General features: G+C 47.5%; 1 protein-coding gene across 3 annotated transcripts in view; it reads right to left on the bottom strand.

Moving 5' to 3' along the window:
• The window catches only part of Ptpn5 (protein tyrosine phosphatase non-receptor type 5), a 63010-nt gene extending 59061 nt beyond the window's left edge, over positions 1–3949 (bottom strand). The window contains exon 1 of one of the 3 annotated variants that reach the window (XM_028860265.2): positions 3565–3949. The gene's annotated coding sequence lies outside the window, so the exon portion shown is untranslated. Of the gene's footprint in view, positions 1–2565; positions 2636–3564 lie in introns of those variants that run through there. The other 2 variants (XM_028860266.2, XM_028860264.2) reach the window with 2 other exon arrangements.
• Positions 3950–15846: the final 11897 nt, after the last annotated feature.

The following is a 15846-nucleotide window of genomic DNA, read 5'->3' as shown; positions in this document are numbered from 1 at the left end:
TGCCTGCTTTCACCAAGCCTTCCTTGTCATGAATTGGTTTTAACTCTTGGCTTCAGTGGGGATGGATTGCTTTCCAGTTTCTGACCATGTTCTGAGTCCTTGAATCTGTCTGCCCTCTGCTCAGGCTGTTTCCACCTCTTGGAAACACCCCATCTGTCTTCTAATGCAGGTCGTTCAGACCTAGCTCAGGTGCTGCCTAGCTTCATGAAACTACCTTGCTTCTCAAGAAGAAACCTGCCTTCTTCTAAACTCTTCCAGTGGGTTATTTGTCTTGTTTGTCCCCTGGAGTCTTTGCATTCTTCAGTCTTAACTTCCCTACCTGCTGAATGGAGTTGACGATGCTGTCAGCATCACCGTGGTGCTGTGCAGAGTAAACCCAAGTGACCCGGGGTAAGAAAAGTCTGACATCGTGTAAACATTGGTTGTTAAATCATTCAAGCTAAATAACTGCAAACTAACCGGTGAACTAAAAGAACTGCCCCACCGGGGTGTTGACATGGGTGTCTGACACGGCTGAGCACTGAACCAAGGCATAGGTCAGCAGGAAGAGGTCTAGCTTTATAGGGAGGAAGACTGTGGCGACCTAGAATCCCCCAGATGATCTCAAGGTGGGAACAGGTAGGGGGCATATCTGTAAAGCAAAGGTACTAATGTTGTGAGTATCTTGAATTCTCCCTCTGTCCTGGGAACTCTGCTCAGTAGCCTGTATGCATTATCTCTTTAAGTCAAGAAACATTCCCTCACACAGTAAAAGGAGAGGAAACCAGGCCCAGAGTAGTTACATAAAAAAAGTGTTTTCCCCTCCCCCACAGTTCTCCCCAACAAATAGTTCAGACCTGAAAGCTGTCCTGAGCACCTGAGAATTCTCCTCAAGGAGAAAGCACTGCTGAGTGGGTACAAGGAGCTTTGGAACTGCACGGTGGTGAGGAGCTGGACGTGGGACAGAGATCTCCCAGTCTCAGGGTGGGAGCTCCTGCACACCCCAAACCTATAAGTTCGTACAGATGGTGCCTGTTAGGAGCAGGATGTCACCTACACAGACTACAATGTCAGTGGTGGCTCCTAGAGCTGTTTCATAGCCACCTTTGCCCTGCTTACCTCACTCAAGGAAGCTTGAACTAGAGACAACCTCATGGCCCTAGAGTCTGAACTTGATCTTCCTATCCCATCCGAACTCTGCAAGGTGACCAACCTCATCCTTTCTCCCTCCAGTTGTGCTTGTACCCACCTCTCGGGGCATCCTCTGTCACCAGACAGCCCACTCTGGATGAGGACAACCAGCTGCCCTTGAGGGAGCTCAGTGTAGCTGTAACTCGAGCTTCCCCAGAAGTTTTCTCAGCAACATCAAGAGGTCACACTTAATAAGCAGCAAGAAACAGGCATGGGGGCCTGGGGACCGCCACAAAGGCCTGGTTGGGTGAGGAAAGGTGGGTGCTTAAGGAGGAGGGCAGAGTGACTGAGTGGGAGGGCATGCAGTCAGCCTAAAGTTGGGTGAGAAGATGAAGCCTGGAATGCCACATCCTTAGTTCAACTGAGGACCCTCAGGCTTAGTGACTTCTGGAAGGGCTGGGACTAACACCCTGGAATCTAATTTCTGCTTCATTCTCCTAAATTACATTCCAAACCATGGAGTGCTTACAAAACAGAGCCCTCTTTGAGGTGTAATGAGACAAACTAAAGCACCCCTCCCATTTATTTATTTTTTAAACAGTAAGGATAGCAGGAAATGAATGGAATCTTTAGCTTCAGTTGGGGGAAGGGCCAGCATTGCCAAGATTCACCTGGCATACTCACGTGGATGTCTGGGCTCTGGGGCTTCTTAGGAATAGGGCCTGATTGTGTAGGGGAGGAAAATGAATATAAAAACTAAGCACCCCAGATTCTGATGCAGGCTTTGCTACTAACTCTCTGGTGACCTTGGCCACGCCATCTCATCGGACCTCAGTTTCCCTGTCTGTAAAATGAAGCTGTCAAATGAATTCCTTGGGCCCTAAGATCCTACCCCTCTCTCTAAATTGATCCATGGTGAGGATTGTGACCTGAGCTTTTCAGGAGCCCGGGCCTCCTCCGGGGGAAAAAAAGCAATATGTCGGGGGAGGGGAACGCACCGGGATTCTATTTTGGAAACGGGTGGCGGATGGCTAAAGAGTCGGGGGGGGGGGGGGGGGAAGGCACAGTTTGGAGATCAGTAGGCTAGCTCCCATCTCCATATTGCTTCTGGGGGTTCAGACTCTGGAGAGGCGCTACAGCCTAGAGCTGCACACCAGGTTGGGCCGCAGAGGCTCGGACCCGGACCACTATCTGGATCTCTCCCTGGAACCACGCAAGAGTGCGGGGAGTGGCGGTCGCTCCCTCCGTGGTCCCCAGCGCCAAGCTCCCTCCCTTGCGTGGGGACCCCACTTCCAGTCTCCAGGACGCCCCACGGGGGGCGTGGCGGGGGCGGGAGCGGGCTCCTGGGTCCCGAGGTTGGAGGAGGTGTTAGTTTTGCTGCCGCCCCAGAGGGGACCCCATACCAGTGCCTCCGGGTTTCTCACACAAAGGCACCCACCCAGGCGCCGCACTTACCGGCCAGAACGGGCTCCAGGCGCCGGCGAGCGGACAGGCAGGCTGGCGGGAGGATGCGCGCGCGCGAGTGTGCGTGTCTGCGTGTGTCCCTGTCTGTATGTGACAGGGGCCGTGCGGAGCTCGGTGCGTCTGCGTGTGCGGGGGCGTCCGTCTGTCGGTCTGTCCGCGGAGCCCTCAGTCCCGCGCTCCTTGCGCGCTCCCTGCCCAATCGCCCCACCAAATGCGCCTGGGCTGCGGAGTCGCGGGCGCAGCTGCCGGGTCTGCTTGGCACCCCCAGACCCAGCTCCGCCCCGCCCCCGGACGGGCTTGCGCCGCTCCCCGGGAATTGCGCAGGGCTCGCCCGCTTGGCGGGGTGGGGGCGGGGAGCTCTGGCATCGCCTAAGGCTCTAGGGGGCTGCACCACAGACCCTTAACCTCGGATCCCATCTCCGGCGCCCCCTCACCCGCAGCAACTGTGCGCGGAGTCCCCACAGGCGCCGCCCCCATGCCAAGGTTGTCTGGACTGAGAGGGCGGGGGAGTGGGAGCGCCGCATCCATTTCATTCATGATTTTCTTCTCCAGGGAGCCCCGGGTCGGGGCTGCGCGACTACGGCAACCGCCAGAGGGACCCCACTAGGGTTGTGCACATTAAATCTGGAGCAGGATGGACAGACAGATAGATGAGGATAGAAGCAAGCTAGACAAAGGGGGTCAGAACTGGGGTGGGGGTGTGCGTGCACAGACGGGGTGCTGTAGCGCTTCCTGCAGGATGCTGGCACCTGCACCCATGGAGACACTGCATACCCGGGCGCTCAGGACCTGTTCCAGGACTCGGAGGAGGCGCCTGACTTCCCACTCCTTCCTCTTCTGTCTTTGTAGAGCAAGAGCAGGTGGATACCTCTTTCTCCACCAGGGTTAGAGCTCCTGACTTAAGCAGGGGGGCAGGCACCATCTGCTTTGCTTTCATGTGGGTACCAGGGTTCTGAGGGCTGCTCTGGTGCAGCATATTCCCAGTCTTACCTTCTCCGGGGCTGGTTCCTGACATCTCACTCACCCCACTGGAGGCTCTGTGAGGCAGTGGACTGCACGCGCAGCAGTTTTACATGGCGAAAATGAGAAGCAGCATGCGGCTACTGAGGAGAACGGTTTCCAGTCACCGTTCTCTGTAGCTGGAATTTCCGCTGTAGCCTCCTTACTAGTCTTCCATCCTTGGCCACCTGCAGCCGGTTCTTTACAGAGCAGTCAGAGCGATCCTTCTGAAACGTTCACCAGGCTGTATCTGTCCTTTGTCGGAACTCTCACAGTGGCTGCCCATTGCATCCAAGGGAAAGCTAAAGCGCACACTACAGCCAGGGAGGGTCTTCATGAGCAGGTGTCCTTTTTTTCATGGTCTAACTTCACTTCCTGCCCTTCGCTCCTTCCTCCCAATCAGTGGCCATAACCAAGATGGCAGCCAGGCAGGCCTCAGGACCTTTGAATCGTTAGTCTTTCTCCTCCAGAAAAACACATGGGTTTCTTTCTCCTTTACCTGCTGCTTCAATGAGGTCTTTGTGATTATCCTACTTAGGATTGCAGGCCTGCTCCTCGTATTTTACTATAGCAGTTAAAAAACCTTTATTTTTGTGTACCTGGAGGCGCTCGTTTCTTTTGTCAACTGCCACTTTACTGCAGCCGTGCAGTTCACCGCTGTCACCCAACTGCTGTTTTCCCATCTCTAGGCCATTGACCGTGCTGTGCCTGGGCCTGTAATAACACCCTCCCTCCCCGCGGACCCCCCCCCGGCCCCCTGCCGTGTTTTGCTCAGTTTTCAACATTACTGTCACCTCCTCCTTGGTACTTGGAACCTCTCTGGCCACCTTCAGATCATCCTTCAGGTGGCGATCTGCATTGGTTCTTCATCCGAATGCCTGCAGCGGCTCCCCATTTCATCCAAGGGATAACTAAAGTGGTGTTTCCATGGACACTCAGCCCCCACTACTTTCTGTCTGGGGTGATGGGGTCTTCTCATCTTTCCCCCTAGACGCACTCTAGACTTTCAGACTTTGCTCGCCCGATTCCTACACAGAAAGGCCCATCAGACACCTGTGTCTGAAGGTCAAGAATATCGATCAGGAGGCCATACGCTAGGCCTTGATTGACCTTTTTTTCTTTTGCCTATGAGGGACACAGAGACAAGCTAGGCCTCCTGTGCACTCTCTCAGAATTTCCTTTCCAGGAAGTGGGGGTGGGAAGAAGGAATCAGTGTCAGACAATACTCCAGGTCACACTCCCCAGCTGCCTGGGTGTGTGGGTGGGGTGCATAAGGACCTGCTGCCCTCCCCTGAGTGTATCAGCACCATGGTGGACTGTCAGGTCGAGCTTCCCCAGACATCACCAATGTGACTGTCGAGTGCCTATGTGTATGGGACAGTGCTTTGTATATTCCCAGGGTATTTCTTTGTTTAATCTTTGTGGCTACTTAGGTGAGTGGTGGACATTTTTTGATAAGCCAATAATCCGAAGGAACTAGAAAGAATAAATAACTTAATATCACTTAAGAGGTGTGGCCATCAAATGAAGCTCTAGCCAGTTCCAAACCCACCTGTGACTCTAGCCTCAGGAGATCCAACTCCATCTTCTGGCTTCCATAGTCATCTACACTCACATGACATACGCTCACACAGACATACATATAATTAAAAATAAAATAAAAAATAAAAAAGTAATCGGGGCTCAAATGATCTTTCTCCTCTGTTTCTTGCTGGGGTCTCTATCAAGCAGCTTGTTCACCTTGTGCCTGCCATATCCATCCCTATGAAGACTTTTGGATTTCCATGGCTCTCTAAGGGTTACTTTGGTACAGTCAACATTTGTGGAAGACTTTGAAAATAATGTGTTGCTGTCCCGAATTCTATGCTTTCATCTACACAAGCACCTTGGGAGGTGCTGTTACTGTCAATCAGGAATTAGAGGCACTGAGGGGTTCAGGGACTTTCACGTCACCACAGAGCTCAGTCACTCGTGACAGGAAAGAGTCTAGCTTGTGTCTGACAGTTCACAGAGCCAGTGTTCCCTCCTGTAACTCCATCAACATGGAAAGTGACCTCATCTGTTTCCTCTCTCTTTCCTGACGGGGAGGAAGGGCAGTTCTCTGAGGCCCACGACACTGAAGCTGCCAGGAGGCTGGAGGATCGAGGGGGTTATTGAGTCATTTTGTGTGACTCACTTACCCTCTCTTGAGGGAGGAAGAAGGGTTTGGGAAAAAGAAAGAAGAGGAAGGAGGGGGGAGAAAAGGGGGAAAGATAGTTGGAGAGAAACCAGGATGTCTTTTGGTGGCTTTTGATGGGCTCTTAGGAATCAGAATCAATATTTCTTGCTTTTGGCCTCACTTGCAGTTCAGTCTGTTGGTAATGAAATGTTTTGCTTCTTTGTAAATGTTCTCCTGTCCAGATTTTTATTTGTTTACTTATTTATAAACTACCCCAATTCACAAAGGATCTGAGGTGGCTTACCACAGAAGCAGAAACCATAAACAATGTTAAAATATCGATAAAGATAAAGAACCAGGACCAAGGAAAATGTAAATAAATGTTGAGAGACCAGAGCGAGGCTCAATAATTACAGCTGATTTTATTGAGTTCTTCCTGTGTGCAAAGGAATTCACCTGTGTTATCTCACTAAATCCTGAAAAGAGCCCAGTGACGTAGGTACTATTAATATCTCCAGTTTGAAGCAGGGAACTGAGGCTCAGAGGAACGGAACACCACCCACAAAGCCATGTACCCTGAAAGTGGTAGAGTCAGTGTTTGAAGACAGTTTGGAACTGGGATCCTTGCCCTTAGCCACTGTGCTTCCCAAGGGACAAAAGACCTTGAGTTCATCCCCAGGGGCCCCTGGGGTGCTGTCATGAGGGTCAGATTTGGGTCTGAGCACATTGGAAGCTAAAAAGAAAGGAGGACAGTCTCTGTGTAGGTACAGCTCACCTTCTTAGAGCTGCTGAAGTATCAATCTCTCAGTGAGGCGACCCTCCGTGACTGCTCTCTCTAGTGAGCCCTTCCTGCTCCCTTTGGCTGTTCTGATCTGCCTTTAATTTTTCTTTTATGTTGGTTTATTTTACCTTCTGACACACTGTGGAACTTGTTTATAAGCTATATTGTAATCGTGTACATCTTATATGTATTTCTTATGAGATTCTATATGAATAAATTTATGAATTACAAATTAGATAATTTATTTAATAGCCACTATTAAATTTTGTAACTTTTATTATTTTAATTATGTGTACTTGTGTGTGTGTGTGTCTGTCTGCCTGTCTGTCTGTCTGTGTCTGTGTCTGTGTGTGGGTATGTAGACCTGTGCCCTAGTATTTGAAGAGGCCAGAGGTGTTGGATCCCACTAGGGTTGCCTTGTGAGCTGCCTGATAGGGGTGTTTGGAACTGAACTCAAGTTCTCTGTAAGAGCAGCACACACCCTTAACCACTGAGATATCTCTCCAATGCCCAATAAAGTCACTATGTAATGTCCATCTTCTCTCACTGATTCCAGTGAATCATGGGGCAGACATCTCTATCTGTGCGTATCATTGATATGCTCCAGGTGTCTGGCTGTCTGACATACACAAGGTACTCTGAATTTTTGTTGAGTGGCATTGGAGAATAGACCAATATACCTGGTTGCCAATGTAGGGTACTGCTTTTGTAGCTCACACTTCCTTTCTGTTCCTCGTTACTTACTCACTTCTGTAAAGAATTTGAGGTAGCTCCAGCTCTCAGGCCTGAGAACAGGGTTTCAGGAGCTTTCTGAAAGCAGACTTGAGGGTTTGTGTTTCCAGTGACCTTAGCATCATTATCAAGTAGGTCACTGTTTAAGGTTCCTACAAAGCAAACAGGTGAATGAAATTCATGAAACTCATTTTGATGGGATCTCTCAATAAAAGTTTAGGTGTTATCTGGACATTAAAACCAACAAAGGTGACTCTTTGAGGGGGCTAAAAATACCCTGCTGCTATAATCTTCAGGACTTGGGGTTAGACCTGACACCGTGACAGCGGAGACAGGAAAATAAAAAGCACAGCTTTTACGTGAATCAATTGGTCTCCAGGGACAGGAGATCACTCCAGGAGTTATATTTCTTGGCTGCAAGCCTGAAGGGTAAAAGGATGACCAAGGTCATTCTCAAGCTTTCTCAGAGGAGAACCTTAGCTAAGGATAGATCATTGTGGTGTATATAATTGGAGAGTGTGGTGAGATCCCCTTGCCCCAGGTCACTACAGATTAGGCCAAGCCTTTGGGAATGGCAGGCACCAGCCTGTCAGCTCAAAGTGAGGGTTAAGGTTACTTGACTCCTGATCTTAGAATGTAATATCAGAAATACTTACTCACATCTAGGCGTGGTAATCCTAGCACCCTGGCAGTAGAGGTAGGGACATAGGGAATACAAGGTCAGCCTTGGTTACATAGCACATTCTAGGCTAACATGGGCTATGTGAGACCCTGTCGAAAAACAAGAAAGTTTAAAAAAAGTAAAATAAAAACAAAAACTTGCTCAGGTAAGTGAGAGTTGAAGCTCTGTTTGTCTTACGTTTATTGTTTGGGGTTTTTTGCAAACTATAGGAATTACTAGATGCTTAATTGTGGGTCTGCTCTGAGCACCCTACCACTCACAGGCCTGGTATGCATTGAAGAACAGACAGGTTACCTGCTTTCATACAACTTACCTTCCAGTGGAAGGGACACACTGGCAATGAACCAGGTTAAAATAAAACAACAAATAAGGCTAATTCAGACTATGGCAAGCACAAGGGAGAGAAAGAAAAGAGGCTGGCCGTGGAGATGATGGAGGCTGGAGGTGGAGAGGCACAGCTCTCAACTAGATTTCCAGAGAAGAGTCTCTGAGGAGGAGAGCTCATCTGAGCTGCAGAAGGAAGCAGCCATTCCGAGTGCAAAGGACAGACCTTTTTCTACCAGGAATAAAGATGAGACACGAGGGAGGATAGGAATGCTTGAGCTAGAATGTGTAGGGATATTGGAAAATATCTGAATTTTATTCTAATTTGTGGAAGGTACTAGAGGGTAATGGTTTGAATAGAAAAAAAAAAGTCCTGCATAGACCCAGGCGTTTGAATGCTTGGTCCCCAGTTGGTAGCACCGTTTGGGGGAGGTTAAGGAGTTATGGTCTTGCTGGAGAAAGTATGTCACTGAGAACAGGCTTTGAGATTTTCAGCTTGCTTTGCTTGGTGCTTGTGGTTGAGGTATGATCTCTTAGCGTCCTGCTCCAACTGCCATGTCTTCCCACCACGACGGACTCTTATCCCTCTGGAACTGTAAGTCAGAATAGCTCTTGTCTGTAAGTTGCCTTGGATATTGTATTCTACCACAGCGACAGGAAAATAATTAACACATGGAGTTTTCCCCTAGATGTGGAGAATAATGGGATGTGAACCCAAACTGGGTTTCTATAGGGCAGTAGCATCATGTACACTCTGGATCCCAGGCCTTTTTTATTTGAAAGGGTCCTCAGAGGCCATGCAGGCCAGAGCTTCCCAAATGACTGTGTCTCCAGGTCTTCTGGGGCAACTGTGAAATATATAGTTATTCTGAGGGGCCCCCACCCCATGGACAGCTTGAGATTGAGTGAGGCTTGATGATAAAGAAGGCTTCTAGAGGTTCTGCTGATTATCCAGGGTTGAGGACAAGCACCCTACTCAGAGTCCTCCACTTTGAAAGGGGAAGACTGAGGCATAGGAAAGGGAAATACCTTGTGTGACATCTCACAATGATTATGGTTTGACTGGCTTTGGGTTCTGGAAAAATGCAGAGTTCCTGCAATGGCTCAAAGAAATGGCCAGTGCCCTGGGAGGTTTCAAGGAAGCTCACAGGTGAAGTGAGGCTGAAGAACCTAGCTTCGAAAGGTGGAAGCTGGGCCACTCCAGAGGTTGGTAGGGTTAATAAAATCCCCAAGGATGCATGAACATTGAACCATTTACCCCTTTCCACTTCTCTGGAATCCAAGTTCCAGGAGCTTAAGTGCCTAGTTGACGGAACTCTGGTTGTAGGCTTCCACTGACTAGGGAAGGGCTCACCCCAATTGATGATTCTATCAAGACCTCATCCAAAAACGAGCAGACGTTCACCACACCCAGCATCCCAGAGGGCTGCAAAGCTCAGTCATTGTTGTTACTCTACACTCATCTGATAATACTTGCAATGTGTAAAGTACCATTTAAAGCACATTGCATATGCTAACTCACTTAACTCATACTTTAAGGCTATGGAGTAGGAACCAGGCCAGGAAACTGAAGCACAGAGAAGGTGTGTAGCAGCCGATGTCGAGATTCAGATTTTATAGGTCCTACAACACATTTACACCTCTTGTTTAACTTCTCCTCACAACCACCTGTAAGGACAGGTGCAGGAAGCTAGAGCAGGCTCACTGGAGACACATAGCTGGAAAGTGGCTGGCAGAGTCCTTGGGTGATTCTTGCGTTCATTCATCCATCCACTTACTCATTCATTCATCAGACAGTGCACTGGCTGTTAGGGACCAGGCAATGCAAGGTGACAGCGACTCACTGGTGAACAAGCTGGTTTCTTTTCTTCAGGGTAGACTATGAGAACGCCACAGCAGGATTTAAGGCTAGATAGACCAAAGGCCCCTGGTACCTCTCTTTTAGAGGAGGTCTTGTGTAAAGTCCTGATGGGACTATTAAAGTGGACTTGTCACAAGCCAGTGGGGGTAGGCCCACAACTAAACTTTAGATTTCAGTCAGCTGAACACTTAACTCCTCTGGGACACTGAGTCCTGAGCGGTAGAAAGAAGGGCCAATGGTTCTGTGCCCACGCATGCTGGGTCTTGGGTTAAAGAGTGTTATGGTTTGAACGTTCCCCTCTGGCTCATGGTTTAAACATTTACTTCCCTTTAGGAAGTGAGACCTAGATGGCTGAGGTAGGTCACCAGGGACACGCCCTGGAAGAAAAAAGCCCAACTCCTGGCTCTATGTCGCTCTCCCAGCTTTCTGGTGCACCATGGAGTGTGGCACCTCGATCACCCATTCTCATCACTATGAACACCATCATGCCTTGCCCATTGTCAGAGACAAAAGTCCTCTGAAGCTGCGAGCCAAAATGTTCCGTCAGGCTCTCCGTCACAGAGAAGCCAAGGCAAATAATACAGGGGGTCTGGATGTTTACCATGAGGGCAAACGCAGTAAGATTTTGACAGCTTTCTATGTGAATACATTCCCCAGTGATCACATTCTCCCCTATCACCACCCCTCTCCTCCTCCCACGCCTGCTGACTCCCTTCTTCTTAGCCTGTTCCTACTTTCCTATCTCTCCCTTGTGCCTGTCTTTTGCAGGTGTCACAGCTTCCGAGTGTTCACAATTACGCAACAGCCGTGTCCTGTTCGGAGGACAGCATTTTATAACGCTCCTCTCCATTCTCCGGCTCTTCTGGTCCTTCCACTCCTCTTCTGAGAGGTTTCCCGGGCTTTGGAGTGAGCGATGTAGCTGTCTCTTTTGCAGTTTAGAAGTCTGCAATCCCTTAGTCTCAGTTTTTTTTTTTTTTGGTGAGTTAGCAGTCTCTGATTTGACCTGTGCCCATGGCTGACAGACTCCTCCAACCAAGGCAGAGAACTACACCAGTCTGTAGGAATCCATACAAGCAGCCATGGGCAGTTTAAATATGATTCCATTATCAAAACATCCTTGGCATCAATAGAGGATTCTCCCATAAGCCCAAGACCTCCCCGCTCACAGCTTTTGGCCAGGTTGTGTTCCTTCCTGTGGACCGGGCCTCTGATAATCACAGGGTTTTAAGCTGGACGCTTGTGTTTTATGAAGGAAACTCTGGCTAGGCTTATGAAGGATGGACTGAAGAGAGCTGAGAACAAAGAGGGGGGAGAGGAGGCAGATGTAATGTGGGTAAAAGCCATGGCTGTCTAGACTAGAAGGAAGGTGCCTTCGACGGAAAGAAGTGAGCAGAGCTAAGAGATTAAAAAAAATAAATAGATAGGGTTTGTGGTTGGATGAGGGGAGAAGGGGAGGGAGGAGTTCAGGATGAGGGCTAGCGTTTTGAAAACGTGGGCAGGTGGGTTAGAGGTGGTGCCATCTGCTGGGGAGAAGGCTGGCAGGGAGGCTCGACAGTTTGTGCTCAGTGGGGACAAGTTTGACAGTCCAGTGGGACAGGAATCAGGGGAGGAGATACATGAGTTTGCTGGACACTTGGCCTCCAGAGATCACCATTGTCCCATGATGCCTTGCTAATTTCCTTCTGTACAGACACAAAAACTCAGAGACTGTAATGAGATTTTGTAGGTTCATTCCTTTCCTCCTCCTCCTCCTCCTCCTCCTCCTCCTCCTCCTCCTCCTCCTCCTCCTCCCATTTTAGATGAGAAACAAAGTGGAGAAAAGTGTCTTTTGTGAAATCATAAAGGGGACATCTGGGTGAAAATTGGAGTTCATGGTTTTCCAGGAGAACTCTTCCACATTAAGTATGGTGCTCCGGACCAGAGGGTAAAAAAAAAAACAAAAAACAAAACAAAACAAAAAAAAACAAAAAAAACAAGGGGCTGGATCCAGACTCCAGAAGGGTTTGTATTTAACTAGTTGCCATCATTAAAAAAAAATTGGGCATTTTAATTCTCTCAATTCTCTCTTCCCCCATGCAGTCTCTCTCTCTCTCTCTCTCTCTCTCTCTCTCTCTCTCTCTCTCTCTCTCTCTCTCTCTCTCACTCTCTCTCTCATAAGTTACATGTGAAGTATCTATCATCTATCTATCTATCTATCTATCTATCTATCTATCTATCTATCTATCTATCTATCATCTATCTAGTCTATCTATCTATCTATCTATGTATCTATCTATGTATCTATCTATGTATCTATGTATCTATCTATCTATCTATCTATCTATCTATCTATCTATCTATCTATCTATCTATCTATCATCTATCTAGTCTATCTATCTATCTATCTATCTATCTATCTATCTATCTATCTATCTATCTATCTATCTATCTACATAGGTCCTTTGCATTCCAGGTTGGCCTTGAGCTCGCTATATAGCCAAGGCTGACCTTGAAATCCCTGAGTTCTGGGATTATAGGCATGCACCACCATTCCTGTTTATGTGGTGCTGAGGATGAACTGAGGGCTTTGTGCATAGTAGGCACATAGTAGATACTTCCTCAGTCCCTAGTCCATATTAAAAACCCCAGGAAATTTGGCAACAGTCATGTTCCATCCATCTATGGCAGTGATCAAATGGAACTGGGTAGCAAATGGTGTTTAGAGGCAGGATGCATCCAGTTTACCAAAGCCCTTATTCTTATCCTCATAGTTGAGGACAAATGTTACTTATCACCCATCAATCGGTTTCCTATGTTTCTATTCTTAAGAGGGAAAGTTCCTGTGTCTTACCCACCTCAGCTTGCTCCATTTCTCTGGCATCTGTAATCATTCTATTCGTGACTTCTTTTTTTCCTCTCAGGACTAAATCTTCATCGGCCAAGTGAAATGCTTGACTGTGCCAGTTCCCAGGGCCTGTCTGGTTTCCTGAAGCTGAGGTTCTTCACGCCTGCCCTTCCGAAGTGAGCGGTGCTATTGACAATGCTTGATTGTTCTGCAGATGGGTTTGAGGGATCGCTCACCCTTGACTCTCCTGCCCTTGAATTCTGATTTATCCGAGCCCTGTGAGGAAAATGCTTTTTGTCTTGGGAGTCCATTCTTCATCTTTGATTTGGAACAAAAAGAGCACTTCAAACACCGAAGCATAGCTTCAGTTGCTAGGAAAGTGAACAGCCACAGAGGCTGCCTGGAGACAGGCCATGGGAATCTTCATTCAAAAATCCCCAATCCTCTCTCCATCTCTTTCTTCCTCCTCCCTCCCTCTCTCCCTCCCTCCCTTCCTTCTTTCTTCTTCAGACTTCTGCCTCCACTCTTTTTCTCGTCCCCTTCTCTCACGTTTTGAGCAAAACTATCACAATGACTCTTTCTATAAAAGCTAGTTTTAGGCACCAAGAGTTTAGATTGTCCTATGATAATTATGATTATTATTTTTAGGACAGAGTTTCATGTAGGTAAGTCTGCCTTTTAACTTCTGATCTTCTTGTTCCCACCTTCTAAGAGCTAGAATTTGAAACCATATCCTGCCCCAATGAATTGTTTTTTAAAGACCACCTCCCACATCCAGTCAAAGGCTTATTGAAATAACCTCCTGGATTTAAGTCAGACTCTGTGAGTTAGTTGCTTTTCGTTTGTTGTGATGGTAAACCATGATGTAGGCAACTCATAGAAGAGAGATCTTATTTGGACTTATGGTCCTTGAGCTTTAGAGTCCATGATGGTGGAGCAGAAGCAGCAGGCAGCAGACATGTTGGCTGGAGTAGAAGCTGAGGGTTCACACCTTGAACTACAAGCAGGAAGTAGAGAGAGTGAATTAGAAATGGCATGAGTCTTTAAACTCTCAAAGAATACCCCCAGTGCCATGCCTTCTCCAGCAAGGCCACACCTTGTAAACCTCCTCCAGTAGCACCAACTGGGGACCAAGTATTCAAACTCCTGAGACTATGTGGGACATCTCACCCAAACCACCACCTCCTTCAACCAAGAGGGACCATGTCAATTATGTCAGAGGCAGTAGATCCATATTGCCTGATGCCTCTGCAGTGTTTCCCAGCCTTACCATTTACAAGAAGAATGCCAGAGGGTTAGATTGTGTGCTGGAGAGTTTCATGTCAACATGACATAAAGTAGAGTCATCTGAAAGGAGGGAATTCCAATTGAGAAAATGCCTCCATAAATTACCACTGTAGAGCATTTTCTTAATTAGTGATTGATGGGGGAAGGCCCATTGTGGGTGGGGCCATCCCTGGGCTGGTGGTCCTGGGTTCTATAAGAAAGCAGGCTGAGCAAACCAGAAAACAGCACATCTCCATGGTTTCTGCATCAGCTCCTGCTTCTAGGATCATGCCCTGCTTGAGTTCCTGTTCTGACTTCCTTCACTGATGAACAGTGATGTGGAAGGGTAAGTCAAATAAACCCTTTCCTCCCCAGATTTCTTTGGTTATGGTGTTTCATTACAGCGTTAGTAATCCTAATGAAGACAGAGTGTAAAGTGTTTATCAATAGGTAACTTTCAAAGAACTCTAGTTCAGAATGAACAAGGCTTACCCTTTGGGCTTACAGTAGCAATTCTTACTTAGGTCTTAGGCTTGCCTCTGGGATTCTTCTGTCTAACAGTGGTAAGGGAAGGATTTAGACACACTGTTCTCACTACATACCATTTGCTGCCAAGTCCCTTTCTTACTTGGAGATATACATTATAGAACAGTCTCTGTGTTGTCAAAAGAGACAGTGACAGAGCTTTAGTATGTCTCAGTGTTTATTCAAGTGCAGAATCAGCCTCAGTTTCTGCAAGATGTGCTGATTAAGCAGCATGTACGCCCCCTGCTGGCTTCTGTGCTGACATTAAAACCCGAATTCAGAAAATCTTGTCCTTGCCTAATCTTCAAGGATTTTAAAAATAGTCATCAATATCTGGACAAGCAAAACACAGCCTACATTTTAGAGGGTGGTTGTCATTGGAGCTTGCGTTTCCTGTATCAGAGCTGATGTTTACTTTCTTGACTGTCCATCTTTCTGCCCCTTGGTTGCTGTGTTAACAGTTTGAATAAAATTCAGCACCATTGTTCTCCAGGTATGCCCGTCTCTGGGTGAAACAGTGGACTGGAGTATCTCATTAGGTAATAATATCTCTGTTGCTAGAGAAGCAGATGGTGAGTTCCTAAGCATGCTCTAAAACGGGGGTGGAGGTGAGGTTAGACTCACTTACTGAAATGGAAAATACTGAGTCTGTAACTACGTTCCAGGAGCTGTCCTAAGTAACAGGATGTACAGTTGTAAGCAAAAAAGCCTGGGGGCTGAGGCGATGGTTAAGCATTTAAGAGCACTTGCTGAGTTCAATTCCCACACGGAGGTTCACAAGAATCCACAGAATTCCAGAATCTAGAGTATCTGATACCCTCTTCTGACCTCTGTGGGCACCAAACATGTACACACACACACACACACACACACACACACACACACACCATGCAAATTACACATACACACATAAGTAAAACACATAATGTTAAATGAATAAATATAATAAAAATTTTAAAAAAATTGTAAAACTTTTGGAATATACTGGGGGAAGTAACTTCCAATGTTGTTTTCTAACCAAAGTTAGAATTCCAAGTGTTCTGTGCTTTTGGCCAGGGCCTTAGGGCTATAATGGTGCTTGTACATCATGGTGGAAGCAATTATGAACTCTGAATGGCAC

Source organism: Peromyscus leucopus, chromosome 1, assembly GCF_004664715.2.
Source record: "Peromyscus leucopus breed LL Stock chromosome 1, UCI_PerLeu_2.1, whole genome shotgun sequence".
Classification (NCBI taxonomy): Eukaryota; Metazoa; Chordata; class Mammalia; order Rodentia; family Cricetidae; genus Peromyscus; species Peromyscus leucopus.
Note: the sequence above shows the minus strand (reverse complement) of the source record. Positions and strands in the feature narration are given on the sequence as shown.